Genomic DNA, 22,705 nt, shown 5'->3' on the forward strand with positions numbered 1-22,705 from the left:
GAAAAGCCACACTTTCCCCAAATCTAATCAATTTTAAAACAGACAACCAAGAATGCATCATCAAAGGACCAAACTGTCCCCCAAAAACTCAAAGGCCCCCAGCTAGCACACCAAGGGAAGATCATCCAGAGACCACTTTGATCTGGTCACATAGTTCAGGCAGGAAAATGTGTTTGCTTTTTGAAAGCTCCTTATCTCTGTTTGAAGACCAGCTCTTGCTCATAGTCAGGAAAATGGAAAAGGGAAATGGCAGAATATAACATCAAAGAGTCCCAAAACAAAATGGTAAGTACTTTGAGGAAAAGAAATAGTTCAGGAAAACTTTAATAAAAAAAAAAAACTTTCATCTTATGGGAAGAATTTCAGTCAGCAATGACAGACATGTCCAAATACAATTTCAAATACTTTTTTAATGTCCAATAGACAGAATGGCTTGAAGGTGACACTCTATTATGCCAAACTCTAACAAGAATCAAAAACTAATTCAAAGTGATGATAGAGTTAAGGGAAAACCAATTACAAGAATACAATTTCATTTTTTTTTTGCCTCAGAAGATACCCTAAGGTAATGGGATAATCATATCCAATGCCTTTATCTCTAATAAGGTAGAATGATAATAAAGGTAGGAATAAGAAATCACATTTATACAGTGCTTTGGGATTTACAAAAGGCTTTGTTCCAAATGTTGCTTGGAGGTAAAGAACAAGTATAATTATCCTCCTCAATGAGGAGGAAACCAAGATTCAGAGAGGCTATCAGACATGAGGACAGTTATAGTTTTATAAATATAAAAATAAATATATTTATTACTTATATTGATGTTTATATATAGTTAGATTTGCAAATGCTTCAAAATATCTCACTGGATTCTCACAACCACACTGAGAAGCTTGACAAGTGTTATCACCATGTTTTACAGATGAGGAAATAAAAGGCAATGTAACTAGCCCAGGGTCACTTAAACTAGTGTGTATCTAAAGCTAAATAGGAATTGAGATCTCCCTGCTTCCAGGTCTCAATCCCACTCCGGACATGCAAGTGCCCTCCCTATTCATAGAACTCAGTACCAGAACCCAGATCTTCTGCATAGGCAAGTATTTTAGAATTCAGAGATGGCTCCAGGGAGATTATTACTTCCTTAGAAGAAACTGAACAAAGAGTTCACATGTTCTTGGAAACTGCACAAGAAGTACAGGACAATGGGGCCCCTGGATATTGGCCTCTCCATTTTGCTATCACTTCTACTTTTGTAGGCAGGGGACCATGTGAAATTGAGGGTTCTGTGTGCAGACTAGGATGCATTTCTCTGGGGTTGCAGTGAGCACCTCCAGGTAACCCTAGGCCTTCCTAAATAGCACAAAAAAGAACCTGGATAGAATCCCCTCAGGCAGGCCCAGAAGTGGACACACAATAAAGTGGCAGCTTCACCATCCTGCCACCTGGGCATACTGCTCCCTAGATCTGTCAGACCCCATGGTTCCAGCTTCTCCTTCTTCCAAACTCCCCACCAGGTTCACAGGCTTACACACACACCAGCTGACTCTCCCAAATCCCATTAGTCAATCAGAAGTCAGCATTTAATTATCAATCTCCATTAGGGAAATTAAAAACTCCCTGGGATTACTCTCCCAGCCCACAGTATTGCCCCTAGCACTCAGTAGGCCCTTCCTTGAACACCAAACTGAATTTGACTGAATCATCAGGAGCCTCCCCTTCTTTCCATCTATACAGCCAGCACCCAGGTTTAGCCATCATCATCTCTCACCTAGACTTTTCTGATGCCTTCTGATTGTTCCCCTGATTGCAGGCTCTCCCCTCTCCAATCTATTCTCCACAGAACTGTTAGTACAACTGGATCTCCATTATTCTAAGAAACAACTCAATTACTGAACTTCAAGTTCTTTCAGAGCATAACCCCAACCCAGCCACCTAGAGCAGCCAAGACTTCCCTCCCATCACTTCCCCTCCAATGCTTTCTGTCCTGCCAGCTTCCAGAATTCAGCATTCTCTCCTCAGCCTCCAAGTCTCAGCCCAGGCTGTCCCTTGTGTGTGGAATACCCTCCCTCATTTTCCCAATTAGAATCCTCCTCAACTCATTTACCAATACTTCTGAAAAGCCTTTCCTAATGATTAATGATTTCCTTACATAATATGGTTATTCATTGATCCATCCAAAGATCTCATTTCCCAAGAATTTGTAAACTCCAGGGGTGGAGAGGGCTGTGTCCAGACTCTTTTTGTACTCTAGGGCCCAGCACAGGTATGTCATTAATGCTTGCTAAATGGAATTTAATTGTGAAAGGTGAGATTCAAGCCATCTGGTTAAGCCCCTTGTTTCATGAGTTTACTTATTTTTATTGCTGGTCATTAAGTTTATAATTTTAAAAATTTATAGACTCTAGAAAACAGGGTCAAAGGAGGTAAAGGTCAGCCTAGAAGAGGACACTGTGCTCAAAAGCTGTTGCTCTGCTTTATTAAGGGCTGGTAGGGGTGTGGGAGAGACGTGTAAGACTTTGCCTCTTATTTTATATATTTATTTGAATTTTGGCAGTTAGTAAATTTAAAATTAGGTGACCCAGGTCAGGTTCCTGGTGTCTTTCACTTCAAAAACCTTACCCAAACCTATCTAATACAACCTACTTTCCTAATTTCTTCTTCATCAAAACTTATCTTCAAGTTTTTTTTCTATTAGGAAGCACAAGAAATTGATCAATGCTAATATGTTCTACTTGGAATGACCTGGAATCAGGGGTGCAGCCAATCCAACCCCTAACTGAAAAAGAATCCCATGCCAAGCTCCCTGACAATTGGCCAACTAAGCTCTATTTGAAGGTCTACCTCTGAAGAAGCCTTTCCTAACCTTCAACCCCAACTAGCCTTGATCCATCCACTGTTCCTGATTCTAATAAAACACATCTGCTCTGCTTTCTTCAAATACTTGAACACACTCATGTTTCCCCCCACCCCATGGTCTCTCTTCTTCCCTCATTCCTTCCACTGATCATCACATGATATAAACTTGACTCTACCCTTCATCTTGGTTGATCCCCTCTGGATGTTTTCCAGAGAGGGAACATAGGATTTCAAAACCACAGGTGCCTGCAAATGAACGATTCCAGCTGAATTTTGACCCAGGAAGAGTAAAGCAGGGCTATCATATTTCCTGGAAGAGACACTGCTATCTAGTCATCCCTCCCAGATCTTATCTTTGTGAGATTAAATTTTCTGAAATTAACTGAAATACTTTACATAGTCTATAAAATTCTATTTTGCTCCATTTGGTCCAATGTTCTTTTTTTTTTAGATTTTTTTTTCCAAGGCAATGGGGTTAAGTGGCTTGCCCAAGGCCACACGGCTAGGTAATTAAGTGTCTGAGGTCAGATTTGAACCCAGGTACTCCTGACTCCAAGGCTGGTGCTCTATTCACTGCACCACCTAGCCGCCCCTGGTCCAACGCTCTAAATTGTCAAGACCCTTGTGAAATAAATCCCAGTGGAGATATTCTAGAGATTTGTGCTTGGCCCAGGGCTACATTTTATATAGCCTGTGATGGCACACATAGCAAAGTGGCTACCCTCTCCAGCTCAGTGTAATCTTCAAATGTAATATATATTGATACAGCTGTTAAACGCACCAGAGTCATGAGCAAATCCCTAGGGTAGCCTCTACTGGATACAGCCTTACAATGGACATTTAAAATTCACAACTACTTTTTGTAGGTCCATTCAACAGTTTCAAATCAGTCTCAGTGTTTTATCTATGTATGCAAGGAAATTCAAGTTATATTCCAATCTCAGAAATTTATTAGCTGTGTGATCTTAAATTTCTATTTGCCTCAGTTTCCTAATCTATAAAAAGGAAAATAGCAGCAATACCCACCTCCCAGGGTAGTTTTTGTTTTTAGGTTTTTTGCAAGGCAATGGGGTTAAGTGGCTTGCCCAAGGCCACACAGCTAGGTCATTATGAAGTGTCTGAGACCGGATTTGAACCCAGGTCCTCCTGACTCCAGGGTCGGTGCTTTATCCACTACGCCACCTAGCTGCCCCCCCCAGGGTAGTTTTGAGGTTCAATATGGTAGAATGATTGTGAATGACTGTGCCAGTTACTGTGTTTAAGTGGGTCATGGGTCTTTGGTCTGTTGATCCATTTATTGTGCCTGTTTTGCTAATAAATCATAGAGCTTGGATTGGTTCCTCAGTTATTATGAATTATCTACCACATTATCACTTAGTTCACATCCCTTACAGTTTCTTCACTAGAACAACATGACAGATTTTAACACTCCACTAAAAAACAAGAAAACTAGACTGACCATGAGTATCTCTTGAGCTATCATCTGAACAAAAGGAAATGAGGTTAGGCTGGCATAAGCAGTTCTTAGTGAAGCCAGGTTGCACTGTTTTCTTTTCTAGAGGCTCACAAGTCATCCCTTAAATAATTTAAATGTTGCCAAGAACCAAATCAAGCTTAATGACCTCGAGTCTTATTCCCTTGTTGAAAACAATGGGAACAATCTGCCTTATTCCTCCAATCCATATAATAAGTGGTCTTCCATTCTTCAGGCTTTCAACAATCCCTGAGAGGCTACAGTCACTTCCAAAAAGTACCAAGAAGGTCATACTTCTGGGACAGGTTACTTGAATTCATCAGTAACAGCTGCTCTCTTATTATCTCTTACCTTGGATAGCAACTTGCTATTAGTCATATTTGTTCAGTCCTTTTCAGTCCAAAGATATTACCCTTGGTGGAGAAAAACAGAAGAAGAAAACAGACTTGATAGCTGAGCCTTTTTTTCCTTTTACTGGCTGACATTATAGATCCCTCCTGAGAAAGCTGCCCTATTCCTTCTTTGTTGTTTTTCCTTTCCCTGTGTAAAAGATGAAAAACAAACCCCCTTTTGGTTATCCTGATTTCTTTCTCAATATGACTAATATGGAAATAAATTTTGCATGACTGCACATGTATAATAACCTTTATCAAATTGCTTACCTTCTCAATGAGGGAGGAGAGGGACAGTGGAAAAGAAGATGGAACTCAAAATCAGGGGGGAGAGGTTAAAATTGTTTTTATATGTAATTGGGAAAAATAAAACATTAAAATTAGGGGGAAAAAACACTTAGCCCAACACTTAGCACAATGTTGTTTTTCCTTTCTAAGAAAAAAAAATGGAAGTGGGGTTTCAATGGGAAGAAAAGCATCTGAGATGGAGGAAAAACTGAGCCTTGTCAAGAAATTGAAAAGTGGGAAAATGTCACACAGAGAAGGAAGAGAAGCAAGAAACCAAGTCTGGGGCGGGGTGGTAGGGGGAACCTTCCTGAAATGGGCTTTGGATGTCCTGAAGAGGAAATAGCTGCAATCTCCATGAATAGAATGAGGGAGCATCTAGAACCATTGAGTGAAAGATCATCCAGCAAGGGTCAAAGCAAGAGCAGCAGTGGTTTTGAACTGAATCACAGACACAGAGAAGTCTATTGTCTTCCAGGAGACATGGGAATGAATGGATAGGTGGATGGATGGTTGGGTGGATGAGTGGATAGGTGGATAGATGGATAGATGGATGGATGGATAGATGGACAGACAGATGGATGAATGGATGGATGGATGGATGGATGGATGGATGGATGGATGGATGGATGGATGGATGGATGGATGGATGAATGGATGGACATGCAGATGAATGGATAGGCTGATAGATGGGGGATTGGAGGATGGATGGACAGGGGATGGATGGATAGATGATTCTGTCCCAGGCATAAAAGTGAAATCAACCCTACTCTCTATGAATTTACATTCCAATGAAAGGAGATAACACTTATAAACTGTGGTCAGGAACAAGGTACAATGGGGAGATGAAGGAATCACTGATTACATCCTTTCCCATAGCAATGCTAGGATTGATTTAATTGCTGTTTCCAGAGCAAGAAATGAGAGTTTGGGGAAGGGGTGGACAGAGCAGATGACAAGCTGCTCCATAGTCCTGGGGCTCCTGGCAGATGCCTAGATATAGGTTGACTAGAATTTCATTTTCAGTCACTCTTTCCCAAAATCTGGATAGCTCAATCCAGGGTTGAGTGATTCTGGCAGTCTGGAGGGATGAGATGCATCTCAGATACCTCATTCACATAAAATGATGTCCACCCATCATACACTAGAACAGACAACACAGCAAGAGACCTGAAGGGAAGTACCCCAGTTTGTGTGCTTAGTCCAGAGATGATAGATATTTTGTTAATGCCTTAAAAAAAAAGTATGACTGGTATGCCTGTGAAATCTGCAAATGACATACAGCTGGGAAGGACAGAATCAGAGTCTATGGACAGAGTCATAAAAAAATCTAGAGTCAGGCTAGAGCATGCTGCCTGCAGTGCAGGTGAGCTACCCCAGAGCTCTCATTAATATGGAAAATCAAAATATATTGGAGGCATGGGGAGGCCATCCCCTACAGCCATCATCCTTTATTTCCTCTTTTTTCTCTCACTCTCTTCTCAATGTTTCTAGTTGAAACTGCACTCTCCAGAGCTTCAACTCTCCATGGTCAAATTCAGGACACTTCCATAAGTCTGATGTTTCCTGACTTCCTGACCCTAGAAGACAACTGTTGCCTCCCTTCTTCTAGATGCCTCTGGACTTTTGTGATTCAGCTCTCATGCTTCTCCTCCTCAGTCTTGATTGCTAGTTCTTCACCCATGTAACACCCACAAATAGTAACCTTCCTCCAAAGGCCCCACAGGCCTCCTTTTTCAATACTAGGCTATTTCACTTGGTGACTTCCTCAGCTCCCAGGGACTCCATTTTCATCTATATGCAGATGATGCCCAGATTTATTTATCCATTCCTAGTCTCATATATCATCAAACACCTCTTAGACATCATGAGGTGGAAGTCCGGGTAAGAAGAATGTGTTCTCTTTTTCCCTCAAGCCCTCTCTGCTACTACCTTCCATTTCCTTCTGTAACCATTCACCTAGTCCCTGAGGCTGGCAGCTTTGGGGTCATTCTCAACTGCTCTCTCACCCATCCCTCATATGCATCCAATCTACTCCCAAGATCTTTGTAAATCCATTCCCTCCTCAGAACTCACACACAGAGAATGCCATAGTTCACCTTATTGCCTCTCCTGGTTTCCCTGTTGCCTCGAATCTCTCCCGTACTCCAATGTAACTGCCAGGAAGATACTTAATATGTAAGTCTGATCATAGCACACATACCCCAACTTCCACAATGAGCTCTTTGACTCCCTAGTCCTTCCAGGATCAGTAACTACAAAATACTTTGCTTGTCATTGGAAGTGCTCATAAACTTGTCCTTTCTCCCTATTCCAGCTTACCTGCTGTTATTCAGATTACTCAATCTCCTACCTCTGAGCCTTTATAATAGCTGCCCCCCATTCATGCAATGTTCTTCCCCCTCACCTCTATCTTAGAGCTCCTGGCTTCCTTCCAGACTCAGGAGGCCTTTCCTAGTCTCCCCAGATGGCTGCTGATGCTTTCCCTTCTCACCCGACCTCCTTTCTCTTCTGTGTTTGTCTTAGATCTATTTGTCTCACCCTTAGAATAGGAACTCCTTGAGGGTAAGGGTTGTTTCTGCCTTTCTTTGAATTCCCAGAGTTTAGCACAACACCAGGCAGATCCTCATTCAATCATTTCAGTCCAGTCTGCTTCTTCATGACCAATCAGTGGTTTTCTTGGCAAAGACATTGGAGTGATTTGCCATTTCATTGTCCAATTCATTTGACTGATGAGGAAATTGGAGCAAACAGAATAAGTGACTTGCCTAGCATCACACAACTAAGGAAGTGTCTGAAACAAGCTTGAACTCAAGTCTAGAACTTTTTCTGCTGCCTTACTTGACAACCCATAGTAAGCATTTAATTTTGGCTGATTGATGCTTGCCTGAAAATAATTGTAGTAAAAACAAAAATAATGACAATAACAATGTGGCACTTTAAGGTTGGTGAAGCACCTCACACATTATCTCATTAGATCTTCGAGTTAATCCTACAAGATAGGAGCTATTATTTATTATTATTATTATCATCATCATCATCATCATCATCATCATCCCCATTTTACAGAAGAGGAAATGGAAACTCGAGAGATTCATTGACTTGCCCAGGGTCATACAGCTAGTACATCTCTGTGGCAGGTTAAAATTCAGACCTTCTGGACTCCAAGAGGAGCACCCTTTCCCCTACATCTCCCTGCAGTCAAAGCAAAAACCCTGGACATAAACTCTGGCCTGAGGCAAGGTCTAATAGTGACAGAAGGAGTCTTCTATCATCCCTCTGTGCTGGAGCAGCCCATCACATCCACTGCACTCAGATCAGATAAATCACTGCAGTGCTTATGGGGAGGTTGGCAGTTGGTTTATGTCCTAAGGAAAGATTCACAGCTCACAGGCAGGAGGCATCGGAGGGAACTAGAACCTCTGGTCTCTTGCATTTCTTAATTGAGAAGCAAGCATCCTTCTCAAGCTCATTTGTTGTCCTCACAAAATACCAGAGGGAACACTCGTATCACTGAGCATGAGTATCAAATCCAAATTCTCCCACTTGGTATTGAAAGCCCTTCCAACCCTCTACAACCTACAATCTCCCTGTTCCAGACCAAAAGGTCTTGTGCTGCACCCCCTCCTCTGTGCCTTCCTTCCTACTTCCAGGAGGCTTTTTCTGATCCTCACCCCCCCAGTTGCCCAGGGCCTCCCATGTGGAATTACCCTGCACTTATTGTACATCTCCTAATGCACGTACATGTTGACTTCTGAATGGCAGAGTCAATTTCCCTGTTGTTCCTGGTATCTCCAGCACCCAGCACCATCTGTCCTAGGCCCCACGAGTACCTCTGGACTCACAGAGATGCCTCAATGATAATGACATCCTTCCAAATGGAAAAAGCCACATAGAAAGTTTTCAACTAGACTCCTGGTTGCTGGGGAGAGGGAAGCAACACATCCACTCAGACTTGGGATGGAGAAGAAAGCTGAGCCTGGTCTGCCACATACTCAAGGGGTGGAAGAGTCTAATGCAAAGGGTCCAGAGGAAGGCTAGGCTGGATGCCCCAGACAAGTCAGCCCAGGAGAGATGGGAAAAGAAATCAAAATAAAGAAGAGAAACATTTGAATGCAGAGCAAAAGCAGGAGTTGTCTTAGGAGCCAAAGGGAAGTGCACCAAATTCAATGATTTCTTTTTAGGTTAGAGACAGAAGCCAGGGAGCAAGGGCAGATAACAAAAGGATACATGGAAGAACCTCGCATGATGCTCCAAAATATGTGTCAATAATGCTATAGTTTGGAATGGAAAACAAGGGTAAGGACAAGGGAATAGGATTTTTTAGAAAGCTCTGTTGGGTGAAAGGGAGTATCAAAAAAGAGACAGCACTGCTGCTTGGGGTGGCTGGGATGCTCATTTTGCTTCTAGTTTCACTGCCAAAGAAAATTTCCTTGGAAGTATAAATGTGAGAGTTCAAATAGCTAATGCAAATTTCATCCTCAAAAGAAGTAAAGAGACAAAAAAGGAATAGCCCTGCCCCAGAAAAAATTACCTCCCTGTGCCCTGAAAGAACTGAGGGATGGGATTACTGAACCACCATGGATGATGTTTGAGTGGATAACAGCAAATCCTGTCTCAAGGGCAAAGGGCAGTGATTAGAATCAGTAAACTACAGGCCAGGGATCTTGGCCAGAACATCTGACAGAGTGATAGGAAGGATCATTAGAGATGGGCAATAAAACAGCATGCCACTGGGGAGAGAGCAAGAGAGGATGATGTGGTTCAAATCCTGCCTTTGACACATATGGCCTGTTGGACCATAGCTATATACTAAACCTCTCAATGGCCCCAAGTGACTCAAAAACTTCTAAGTTTCAGGAGAGCTGACAACTTGTATCAACAGAGGGAATTTGCTCACTGGGAACTCACTAATACTAATAAAAATCACAGGTCTGGTACAAAAACAAGAGAGAGATGCTCAGTGAACACTTAGAAAAGCAGCAATCAGGGTTAGGTGGCACAGTGGATAGGGCACCGGCCCTAGAGTCTGGAGTACCTGAGTTCAAATCCAACCTCAGACACTTAATAATTACCTAGCTGTGTGGCCTTGGGCGAGTCACTTAACCCCATTTGCCTTGCAAAAAAACCTTAAAAAAAAAAAAGAAAAGCAGTGATCCCAAAGAGAAAAGTTGGTTTCTTCAAGAACAGTTCATGCCAAACTGGCCTTATTTCCCTTTTAAATTGCTAGATCAGGGGATGCTACAAACTTTGCTCACCTAGATTTTAGCAAACCATTTGGCAGAGCTTCTCATGCCATTCTTGTAGGCAATTTGAAGAGGTAAAGCCCAGGTAATGTCACAAAAAGATTTAGATTTGGCTGGAAAGCCAGACTCAGAGAGAAGTAATTTGGACCACTTCCCATCTCTGAAAAGAATCTAACAGGTGTCTTCTCATATCTCTTCTATGGGACCAAGCTTATTCTTTATGAATGGTATAGTTTTCTTCTTTTAAAAATAAACTACATAGGGGCGACTAGGTGGCACAGTGGATAAAGTACCAGCCCTGGAGTCAGGAGTACCTGGGTTCAAATCTGGTCTCAGACACTTAATAATTACCCAGTTGTGTGGCTTTGGGCAAGTCACTTAACCCCATTTGCCTTGCAAAAACCTAAAAAAAATTTAAAAAGATAAACTACAATTGATAAAAAAAAAAGTTCAATGTCAACTTGGAAGGTAGAGACTTGGGGATCTTTGCTTGGCTCTCTTATGTCTCCCATTTTTTTTCCTGATTTGGATAAAGTCTTAGGTGGCATACTTATACTCAAAGACCACTAATTAGATCCTAATAAGGCTAAAATCTCAGGGCTGAATTGAAACAGGTAAAATTCAGTAGGTTATAAATATAACTCTTACAGTTGGGCTCAAAAAAATATTCAGCTTCCCCAATAGAAGATGGTGGAGGCCTAGGTAGACATTGGTTTCTCTGAAAGAAACATTGGCATGTCAGTGGCCTGCAGTTTGAATCAAGAGTCAAAATGGCTAATAATTTGTTCTTGAACTGCATGAAAAGATGCTGGAATAAAAAGATAAGAGTCCTGCTGTCTTACTCTGCCAAGATCTTCTCTGGCAAAACACTGATAAGTTTAAAGACTTGTGGGGAAGCTAACTAGTACAGTGAAGGTTCTTGAGCCCATAAGATGTGGTGAAAAGAAATGAGGATATTCAATCTGGTTATGAGAAGACTGTGGAGAACAGAGAATGAGGAAAGAGGAGACTTGTGTTCTACTATGCAGAACTAGCAATTGGACTCGTTCAGTTTGACTCTGGAAGTCAGAGTCAGGTGCAATGTAGGTAAACTGAGGCTGGTGCTGGGAAACACTTCTTCAGAACCAGAGCACCTCAACAGCAGTTGGAGGAGCACTTATCAGGTCTATCACAGTGGGGAGATCTTTTTAGTTATGGGCTAGACCATACAGACTTGAACATCAGTTGATCTCCGGATGTTCCCCAGAAGGTCCTTTCCAAGCCTTCTCAAGAGTCCAGTGCTCCACAAGTAGCAATCAAGACTGGCACAGTCAATAGCCCCCCAGGGCAGTCAGGCCTAGACAAGTACTCCCTCACACTCTGGCTATGGGAAATGAGCACAGGAGGCCTGTGCATCCCATGATAAAAGGGTGCTAAGGTGAAGAAGGCTTGTACAGAGCTATACTTGGGTGATTCAGATCAACCAAGTTGGAGTGCTTTGTTGTCTTGGGCCTCTGTTCCAGAGAATGCTCCTCAGAACACAGAACCCCATTCCAAGTGGTCTCTTTAACTAAAGTTGAGGTTTGGCAAGATAATCTTCAGAAGAGACAAGATAATTTGGTGAGAAAAGAGAACCAATGGAAGCACCAGGCAATTCAACAGCCCAGTCAAAGATGCCTGGCTTCAGAGCATTCACTTAATGTAAACTGACTCAAGACTCCTCTTTTACCAGTCAGTACATTGTATTCCTCTCCAGACAAGGGAGTGTTACAATGTAAAGTAAGAGAACAAACAAGATCAAGTCAGTGAGACCCACCAGAGTCATTTTTAAAGGCATAAGGAGATGGGATTTCCCAGATGAGGTTTTTTTTTGGGGGGGGTAGGGAGGGACTTTTCAGAATTTATACTATTTGCATTTTACTTCAGGTCTAATTCTTTGTCAAGAAAAAGAAGGAAAGAAATGGTTTCACCCTCATCCTCCTCAATATTCCTTAATTCAGCAAATCTTTATAAGATAACATTCTGGCAAGCAGATCAGAAATTTTGGTCATTTCTCTCTAGGAATAAAAATTCTCAAGATGAGAATTCATACTTGAAAATGAAAGGCAGAATGAATACAGGAGAAAAAGGTGAAGAGCAGAAGATCTGGGTTGCTGAGCCTATCATTAATGGTGGTCCCAATTAAAAGCCTGTCACCTGGAGCAATTTATATAGTTGCTCTGTGCCTCGGTTTCTCCATTTCTATATAAGAATAATAATATTCTGGGGTGGTTAGGTGGCACAGTGAATAGAACACCGGCCCTGGACTCAGGATGACCTGAGTTCAAATTTGACCTCGGACACTTAATAATGACCTAGCTGTGTGACCTTGGGCAAGTCACTTAACCCCATTGCCTTGCAAAAAAAACAAAAAAAGAATAATAATATTCTACTAAATGACATCTCTAGGATTCTAGGAATATGAAACAGAGAAAATTTTAATAGATTAAAAAGATTAGATAGAAGTTATTTTCATATTATAGTAAAAATCTCATAAAAGTAATTTGTGAGAGAAAAAAACATAATTTAAAATTTTCATTACCTTAAACCAACCAATCTAAGGTACTACATCCTCTAGTGCCATTGATCACCCTGCCAAATCCACTGGTTCTTAGATTGCTGAAATGGAATCACCAGAAAATGGCCACAACATTAACTACATTAAATATAGTTTCAATAATATATTCAATTCCAAAACACTTTTAGCATTTCCTAATTAAGCTCTCCAATTTCTTTCAAATCATTTCTACCAAGGGAAGAAGGTTCAAGGCAAGGCCAAGAAGAATTTGCCATTTCTGCCCTCAAGATCCCAAAGAAAAGGAAGGCTATTCTTGAAAATTACAGACAAGAAACTGAAGCTTCTTAGCCCAACAAATCTAAAAACTAAAAGTAAATAGATGTGGAGCAGCTAGGTGGCATAGTGGATAGAGCACTGACCCAAAAATTATCTGGCTGTATCACCCTGGGCATGTTGCTGAACTCCACTGCCTTGCAAAAAAAAAAAAAAAAGTAAATGGACAGAACTTTGACAAAATGTCTACCCAAATGCTGCAGTCTCCCAAACTGGAACCAAAAGAAAAGAAGAGCCAGGTTCCAAGCCAGCAATGAGAGGATCCTGGCTCAGGGGAGGACCACCCCCAAGCAGTTCAACCACCTCCACCTCAATTCTAGGCTGCCTCCCAGAAAAGAGACCAAAGTGGGTCTGACTTTGGACTCACTGCTCTGGCAGCGAGCCCCGAATGATATTTTTTCCCCAGACAGCTTGAACCAATGATGTCACTGATCCCCCTCTCCCAAATGGACACTGGTGAACCCCCCAAGTATCTGAGAATCCCGAGAGCCGGATGGGGCCTCCCTGGCCAGGACAGTCCAAGCAGCTCCTACCTAAAGGGAAAGTCTTTTGACCAAAGACTTTTCATTTAGTTTCCCAACTGGCATCTGCCAGAAGTTATATTTGGTAACCAGCAGATTGAAAACTGAAATTGAAATTCCGCAATCTGTTTTCTACTAGTCGTGATGCAAGCTCCAAGAAGCAAGATGAAGGAGGGTGAAGGCTTGCAAAAGTCAAGCAGGAACAGGCCAGCCCCCCCCCCCCAGAAGCACAGGGGGACGTAGGAAAAGCCGAGATGGCCCTCAGACAAAACAGCCAATGGAGCCCAACCGGGCGAGCGGCGCCAAGCCGAACCAGGGCCTGCCTGTCCATGTGACATTTTCCTTCCACTCTTTTGGAAAAGTCCCGGTGCCCCGGTGCCCCACTTCTCCCACCGCCTCTCCAGCTCCTTCCAGTGCCGACGCTGCCCGCGGAGCCCCGGCTCAGCCCGGCGGCCGCACGGCCAAGCTCGGGGAAGCCTCCAATGGCCTGGCCCTGAAGCCCGGTGCCCCACGCTGCCCCCCACAGCCCTCCGGTCCCGGACGGGAGTCGAGGACATCAGCTGTCTCCCCAGTCTGCCAGTGACTCACCAGTGACACCAAGCCCGGCGGGGGGGGGGGGGGGGCAGGAGGCCCCCTAAGAAGCCGGCAGCTGAGGGGGGGCAGAGGCAGAGGGAGGCTGGACAGGGAGGGCCAAAGGGCAGGGTCAACCAGGGAGGACACGGAGGGGGCAGGGCCCTGGGAGGGGAGAGAGGAGTGGGTGGAGCTGCAGGCCTGGGAGGGCCGGGGCAGGAGTGGGGCACAGTGACAGGCTTGGGGGGGACAGTGACAGGCTGGGAGGAGATAGTGACAAGCCTGGGGGGGCAGTGACAGACCTGGGGGGACAGTGACAAGCCTGGGGGGGACAGTGCTGGGGGGACAGTGACAAGTTGGGGGGGCAGTGACAGCCGGGGGGGCAATGACAGAGGGGGGCCGGCGGGGCGGGGGGGCAGTGACAGCGGGGGCCGGCGGGGCGGGGGGCAGTGACAGCCGGGGGGGCAGTGACAGCGGGGGGGGGTCAGTGACAGCGGGGAGCCGGCGGGGCGGGGGGCAGTGACAGCCGGGGGGGCAGTGACAGCAGGGGGCCGGCGGGGCGGGGGGCAGTGACAGCCTGGGGGGGGCAGTGATAGCGGGGGGCCGGCGGGGCGGGGGGCAGTGACAGCCGGGGGGGGCAGTGACAGCTGTGGGGGGCAGTGACAGCGGGGGGGGGCAGTGACAGAGGGGAGCCGGCGGGGCGGGGGGCAGTGACAGCGGGGAGCCGGCGGGGCGGGGGGCAGTGACAGCGGGGGGCCGGCGGGGCGGGGGGCAGTGACAGCCGGGGGGGGCAGTGACAGCGGGGGGGATCAGTGACAGCGGGGAGCCGGCGGGGCGGGGGGCAGTGACAGCGGGGGGCCGGCGGGGCGGGGGGGCAGTGACAGCCTGGGGGGGGCAGTGACAGCGGGGGGCCGGCGGGGCGGGGGGCAGTGACAGCCGGGGGGGCAGTGACAGCGGGGGGGATCAGTGACAGCGGGGTCCGGTGGGGTGGGGGGCAGTGACAGCGGGGTCCGGCGGGGCGGGGGGCAGTGACAGCCGGGGGGGCAGTGACAGCGGGGGGCCGGCGGGGAGGGGGGCAGTGACAGCGGGGTTCGGCGGGGTGGGGGGCAGTGACAGCGGGGGGGGGTCAGTGACAGCGGGGACCGGCGGGGTGGGGGGCAGTGACAGCCGGGGGGGCAGTGACAGCGGGGGCCGGCGGGGCGGGGGGCAGTGACAGCCGGGGGGGACAGTGACAGCGGGGGCCGGCGGGGCGGGGGGCAGTGACAGCGGGGGGGGGGGCAGTGACAGCCGGGGGGGGCAGTGACAGCGGGGGGCCGGCGGGGCGGGGGGCAGTGACAGCCGGGGGGGGGCAGTGACAGCGGGGGGGATCAGTGACAGCGGGGGGCCGGCGGGGCGGGGGGCAGTGACAGCCTGGGGGGGGCAGTGACAGCGGGGGGGGATCAGTGACAGCGGGGAGCCGGCGGGGCGGGGGGCAGTGACAGCGGGGTCCGGCGGGGTGGGGGGCAGTGACAGCCGGGGGGGGGGCAGTGACAGCGGGGGGCCGGCGGGGCGGGGGGCAGTGACAGCGGGGGGGGGGCAGTGACAGCCGGGGGGGGGCAGTGACAGCGGGGGGCCGGCGGGGCGGGGGGCAGTGACAGCGGGGTCCGGCGGGGTGGGGGGCAGTGACAGCCGGGGGGGGGCAGTGACAGCGGGGGGCCGGCGGGGCGGGGGGCAGTGACAGCGGGGGGGGGCAGTGACAGCGGGGGGCCGGCGGGGCGGGGGGCGGCTCCGGGGCCCGCGCCAGCCCCAGGGGAGGTGACAGCGCCGGGTCCGGCGGGGGGCGGGGGGCCGGGGCCCGGGCCGGGCCGCGGAGGGGGTGCGGGGGGCCGGCCTCCTCCACGCCCCTCCCCGCGGCCGCCCCGGCCGCCCGCCCTTACCTGCGCCTCGGCCGCCGCTCCGGGCCCCGCCGCCGCCGCCGCCGCAGGCTCCCGGGCTCCGCCGCGGGTTCGAGGTTCGGGCCGACTCACTCCAAAATGGCGGCGGCCGAGGCGCCTGACACGCGCGCGCCCGCGGCGGCGGCGGGGCGGGGCGGGGGCGGGGCTCCCGAGAGCGCGCGCGGACGCCCCGCCCCGGCCCCGCCCCCGGAGGGCCCCGCCCCTCGATCCTTAAAGGGAAAGGTGAAGCGAGTCCGAGCGGAGGGAGGGAGACCAGGTGCGGGGCCGGGGCCGGGGCGGGGCCGGGGCGGGGCCGGGGCGGGGCCGGGGCCGGGCGCGGGCGGGCGGGGCCCCGGGGTCCTGGCCCGGCCTCCGAGGAGGCGCGAGGAGCAGAGGAAGCACCCGAGCTCTCCCGGCCCAAGGAAGGCCGCTCTCGCCATCGTGCAATGCCACATGTGTTCCTTGTAGCTGAGAGTAAGCGCAAGGGGGCGGCCGGGGGCGCGGGGCGTAGAGCAGGGCCCCGGAGGCAGGAGGACCCGGCTTCAGATCCGGCCTCAGACACTTGATGACCTAGCTGGGGGCCTTGGGGAAGCCACTTTAACTCCATTTGCCTTGCAAAAACCTAAAAAAAAAAAAATCAGCAACTGTGCAACAGTTATGGAAGTGACTTTTATGATGGACTTATGATAAAGAATGTGATCCACCCAAGACAGAGCTGATGGTATCCGAACACAGAATGAAACACATTTTTATTTCCTCTTTATTGATCAGGAGGGTCTAAATTTGGGGGGGGAGTATTATGTTTATTCTTAAGAATATCTTAGTAATGTATAAAAATATCACTTGTACAAAAATATTCACAGCAGCTCTGTGGTGGCAAAGAATAGGAAATTGAATGAATGTCCATCAACTGGGGAATAACTGAACAAATTGTGGTGTATGTATGTGATGGAACACTATTGTTCTATTAGAAACCAAGAGGGGTGGGAATTTAGGGAAGCCTGGAAGGATTTGCATGAACTGATGCTGAGTGAGATGAGCAGAACCAGAGGAACATTGTGCACCCTAGCAGTAACATAGGGGTGACATCAACCTTGATGGACTTGCTCATTCCATCAGTACAACAATCGGGGACAATTTTGGACTGTCTGCAATGGAGAATACCATCTGTATCCAGATAAGGAGCTGTGGAGTCGAAGTTCAAGGACTATTCCCTTTAATTTAGAAAAAAAATCTTATTTTCTGATCTTGTTACCTCTTATACTTTTTGTTTCTTCCTTAAGGATCTGATTTCTCTCTCATCACAGTCAACTTGGATCAATGTACAACATGGAAACTGACAAATTGCTTTCTGTGGGGGGAGGGGAGTAAGATTGGGAGGGAAATTGTAAAACTCAAAATAAATAAAATCTTTAATAAAAAAGAGGATCTGACTTCTCTCTCATCACATTCAACTGAGATCAATGTAGACCATGGAAACAATGTAAAGACTAACAGACTGCCCTCTGTGGAGGGTGGTGGGAGGGAAACAAGAATAGGGGGAAAACTGTAAAAAATGCAAAATTTAAAAAAAAAAAAGAAAGTTCTCAGGGGATAAAATATATGATTTTGATTATATGAAATTTTAAAAGTTTTTGTAGAAATAATATCAATGCAGGGCGGCTAGGTGGCTTAGTGGATAAAGCACCAGCCTTGGAGTCAGGAGTACCTGGGTTCAAATCCAGTCTCAGACACTTAATACTTACCTAACTGTGTGGCCTTGGGCAAGCCACTTAACACCATTTGCCTTGCAAAAAAACCTAAAAAAAAAAAAAGAAATAATATCAATGCAATTAAAATTAAAAGAGAAGCACAAAAATTGGGGGGAAATCTACAGCAAGTTTCTTTGATAAGGCTTTCATTTCTAGGATGTATAGAAAACAGTCAAATTTATAAGAATGGGAACTATTTCCTAAATAATAAATGATCAAAAGATATGATGAATAGACAGTTTTCAGAGGAAGAAATTCAAATTATCAACAGCATTCTGGGAAAACGTTCCAAATAATTAATATAGAAATGTAACCCAAATCAACCCTGAGGTATTGTTCATCAAATTAGGCTAAATTACAAAAAGAAAATTGACAAAGGCTGAAGGGTCTGTACAGAAGTAGGTACACTAATGCATTATTGTTGGAACTGTGAACAGGTTCAACAGTCTAGAAAACAATTTGGAACTATACCCAAAAATGTACTAAATTGTGCCCCATCCTTTGACACAATAATATGGGACCAGGTAAAGAAATCAAAGAAAGAAAAAATGATTTATATGTTAAAAAAATATTTGTAGTGACTTTTTTCAAGGTGGCAAATAATTGGAAACTGAAAGGATACCCATTAGTTGGGGAAAGTTGAACAAGTTATGGTATATGAATGTGATGAAAGACTTGTTCTATAAAAAATGAAGAAAGGGATGGTTTCAGAGAAACCTGGAAAATCTTATATGAATAGATGCAAACATGAACAGAACTTGGAGAAAAATACCAATAATAACACGAATATTATAAACAATCTTGAAAGACTTGGGATCTGATAGATACAATTCCAAAGGACTCAATGAACCGTGTTATCCATATTATCTAGAAAGAACTAATAAACACAAATTGAAGCATATTTTCTTTCTTTTTGTGAACAAACAGGGTTTTTTTATTACTGTTAAGACTAGAGTTTTTTTTATTCTTGTTATTTTTCCTTTTTTAGGTAGAGAGAGGTCAAGGGAGAAAATTCAGAACTTGAAAATTGAATAAAATTTAATTTTTAAAAAATGTTTTAAATACTTGAAGATAGCTATTATGTCTCACTTGAGTCTTTCCCTAGGCTAAATATCATCAGTTTATTCAATTAAAATCATCTTGATTTCTCTTTTTTAAACTTTGTAACAAGGGAAGGTTCACTGGGGAAGAGGAAGGATATATTTTAAAATTAAGATGTTATAAAAGTCAAAGTATCTTTAAAAAACAGACTAGCTAACAAAAGGATTTGGAAGCAGCAGTGAGCAATGACAAGGTAGGAGAGATCACAGTGCATGTGTGTACTAGGGATGGGAGGCTGGGCTAATTATCAGACACAGATGATCACTAAAAAATTAGATATATTGACAAGAGGTGGTAGAATTTAGAAATTGTTCACTCTAACTCACTCTAAGGAGTCCCAAGAAGATAGAAACCTTCAAGGGCAGAGAAAATTGATGGAAAGACCTACTTTAAGGCCTTGGTCCTGCAATACCATCTGCCCTTTGGAAATCTCAACCTGGGTGTTTCTTGGCTCTAGATGATCCATAGGCATTTCAGCTCCATATATACAGATCAAAATCCACTCTTCTGACCCAGGTTTGCTATTTTGGGGTTCTCTTCAACTGTCCTCTCTTACTCATCTCACTGAACCAACCTAGTGACAAAAACCACCCTGTTGGTCCCATCAATCCTTTTCTATATACTCATCTGGCACTACCCTAGCCCACCCTCAGTTCAGGTCATCACCACTTTCATTTGGACTACTGTGACAAACTCTTCATTGGTCTCCCTGCTTCAACTGGTTTGCTCAAGTGTTAATTCTATGATCCTCCAGTTCCTGTTTCAAAGAAGCCAAGAATTCATTGGTGTCTCCATATAAGTATAGCCACTGATTTGTTTCTTGGGTTCAGTTCTGCCCCGCATATAATCACAACTCAGACTTGGGAATGCAAGTTTTGGAAAGAAAATAGAGATTTATTAAAGGGTGTTACAGTATATTAAGAAAGGGATAGAAAAGTTAGAAAGAGATTAAGAGAAGACCATGTGGATTGCTGATTGAATTGGCCAGGCCAGCTGGCCAGGGTTCAGAAGGAGACTGGAAGGTCAAAGAGACTCAAGCCCCTCACTCATTCTCCTTAAATTCTCTCCCAGAGTCCATGGGAATGACCCAAGTCCCTCATTGGAGATTTTGCCTCTTGGGGAGGGGTCTCTTTTGGATGGTCTTCCAGGGTCTGTGCTCCCAGGCTGCCCCACCAAAAAACAATGTAACCCAAATCAGGTTGAAGGTCAGACCCTCAGGTGTGGCCTAAATTCGATGATAAAGAAGGGAAGATTCCCTTTACAATGCAAACAAGATTTATACAAAGTTTGTCTCCAACTGATCTCTTCACTCCCATGCCCAGTTTTCTCTGCATCTTATTAAATCAGATAGTGGTAGGAGAAATATAATCCTCAATGTCATTCCATTCTATAAAGTTCAGTTTGAACTACAAAGGGTCACCTAGTTTTGTGAGTCTAGGACTCTGCCTAAGGGGTTTTGGAGAATTATTTAGATATCTACAGGCAAGGCACTTGGTGTCTTAGTTCCTCTTTTGTAAGATAGGAATGATGGCTCTTGTACTATCCTTCAGAGAGACTCTTGTCTACTGATCAGAGACCTCAAGAATAAATTTGCTCACAGAGGTGCTGCCAGAGTACCCAGCAAAACCCTGGATCAAAGGTCTCTCATCCCCTGTCTCTGGGTTCAGGACCTTCTCTCTGGCTGTTCTCCAAATCTGGTATGCTTGATGTCTTGGCTCTCCTGGCTTCCTTCATATGCATGTTAAAATAATACTTTGTACAAGAAGTCATGCCTTATCCCTCTTAATCATAGTACGTTCCCTGGTATTATTTTCTACCTATCCTTAAGATAGTATATTTGTACACAGTTTTTGCAGACTGTCCCCTCTATTGGACTGAAAGCTCCTCAAGGGCTGTCTTGCCCGTATCTCCTGCACAATACCTTGCACATGGCAGGCTCTTCCTAAATGTTTCCTTACTGAATTCCTCAAGCAGAAGTCCTCTGCCTTAAGTGAAGGTGTCATTAAGCCAGGTCCTTTAGCCTCTACTTTTTGAATGTGACCATAGTCACAGAGATTACCACAAAGGGAAGTCAGGGTTAGAATTCTATTTATATAGCAGCTTTATTCTATTTCCAAATTCTATTTGCTATTTGCAAGTTCTATTCCATTTGCTAGTCCTTAGACTGCCATAAAGGAATCCACTAGCAGCAAATTCCTTGTGAAGAATATCTGGGTGTTTGGGTTCCCCAAGACTGTGAAGGGAATATCATTAGTTTACTTACAAAGACTAGGGTCTGCTACATTGTTGCCTATGGGCAGGTACCAAGTTAAGATAAAAGATTTAGCCTCCATTTGATCAAAAGCTGCCCCACCTGTTCTGAAGTTCACCTGGAGCCTAGACCTTCTCCTTTGCACATGCTCAAGGAGATCTAGCTGTTCTGGCTCATTAGTATAACGAGCAGGGTGGGGAGATGTATAGGAACCATTGTATCCATTAGATTTGTGACTCCGGCCTATGATTGGCATGAGAGGGAAGGAACAAAGCCTTTCAAACTGTATAAAAGACAGGGATTTCTTGACCCTCTCTCCCATCTTGAGACCTGTGCCATTTTGTTAAGATATCTTAATTAAAAAAGGCATCTTAATCACTCTGGTCTAGGTATTCATAGCCACTTATAACAGTTTGGGGGTTCACCTACTACAATATTAGTGTAAATCTCTTTACCTGGTATTTTTCAAGAGGCACATAAGAAAATAATGTGTGCAAATGGCTCAATTTCAAGCCCACTTTCTTGGTGTTCTTTGCTGGGGAAATATCTCAGAGATTCCTGGGAAGATTGTCCCAGGTTTGGAGCTGAGAGTGACTAAAGTGTCTGGTAAGGGGCAGATCTCTAGGGTGGTGTTGGTGGCTAGAACCACCTTGAACTGGTGGGAGATCTATTCCAAAGGAGAGGCCAGAGGATAATAGGGTGCCCTAAATTGGGGGGGGGGGGGGGATTTGGATTCCCTCTCTAGGAATTTCCCCAAAATCTTAAAAGGGGGAAGGTTGCCTGGGGGGGAGCAAGGAAGTCACATATTTGGTAGCTGAAAGCCAAAGAAGCTGAATCCAGTGCTGTATGAGTGAGTTTTGAATGTTCAGCAGGGGTATGTATACTATGTCCTGTCTTGTGTAAGTGTCTGTGTTAGGTACATCTAGGTCTGGGGACTCTAAGTTTTAAACTGAGGGAGCTGGAAATTGGGCCCAGGAGTTTCAGAAAGTTGGAGGGGGAAGAGGAAGGGGAAGTCTTTAGTGTTCCCCTCGTGGAGGTCAGCCCCTCCCTCACTAAGCCAGTGGTAGCTGTGCTGGTGTATAGAGTTAAAGAGGAAAGGGAAGGGGAATGCTAGAGAAAAAGCTATAGTTTGTGGAGTTTAAGAGAGAAAGATCTTTTAATGGAAAGATTAAGGGAAGATTTCTTATCCTTATGACTGTCTGGGAAAGATTCATATTTTCCTCCCTGGGTTGGGGGAAGGGGGTGCAAGGTTGGACATGTGGCAGTCTTGATCCCATCCACCATCTTGTTAAGACTTCAACTCTAAATTGAGTTCAGCTGAGTAGCACCCCACCTGCGCATGGAAGGGAGGGGTGGGCAGGAGATTTAAAGTGCTTAAACTTTAAAGGGAAAGAGACCCTGCCACAAGGTGCAATATGTAACATGTTCAATGAAAGGAAATTATGTTTAATGAATGTCTCTGCTCTGTCCACCCAAGA

The 22,705-nt window shown here is 45.8% G+C and overlaps 1 protein-coding gene across 11 annotated transcripts in view; it reads right to left on the minus strand.

Moving 5' to 3' along the window:
- PPP6R2 (protein phosphatase 6 regulatory subunit 2) overlaps positions 1-16,221 on the minus strand; it is a 130,971-nt gene extending 114,750 nt beyond the window's left edge. For 2 of the 11 annotated variants that reach the window (XM_074227179.1, XM_074227180.1), the window contains exons 1-2: positions 12,812-12,888; positions 4,680-4,741 (exon numbers count right to left, since the gene is read on the minus strand). The gene's annotated coding sequence lies outside the window, so the exon portion shown is untranslated. Of the gene's footprint in view, positions 1-4,679; positions 12,115-12,811; positions 12,889-14,229; positions 14,289-16,127 lie in introns of those variants that run through there. The other 9 variants (XM_074227177.1, XM_074227175.1, XM_074227176.1 and 6 more) reach the window with 9 other exon arrangements.
- Between the last annotated feature and the right edge of the window lie 6,484 nt (positions 16,222-22,705).

The sequence above is a fragment of the Macrotis lagotis genome, chromosome 2 (genome assembly GCF_037893015.1).
Source record: "Macrotis lagotis isolate mMagLag1 chromosome 2, bilby.v1.9.chrom.fasta, whole genome shotgun sequence".
Lineage (NCBI taxonomy): Eukaryota > Metazoa > Chordata > Mammalia > Peramelemorphia > Peramelidae > Macrotis > Macrotis lagotis.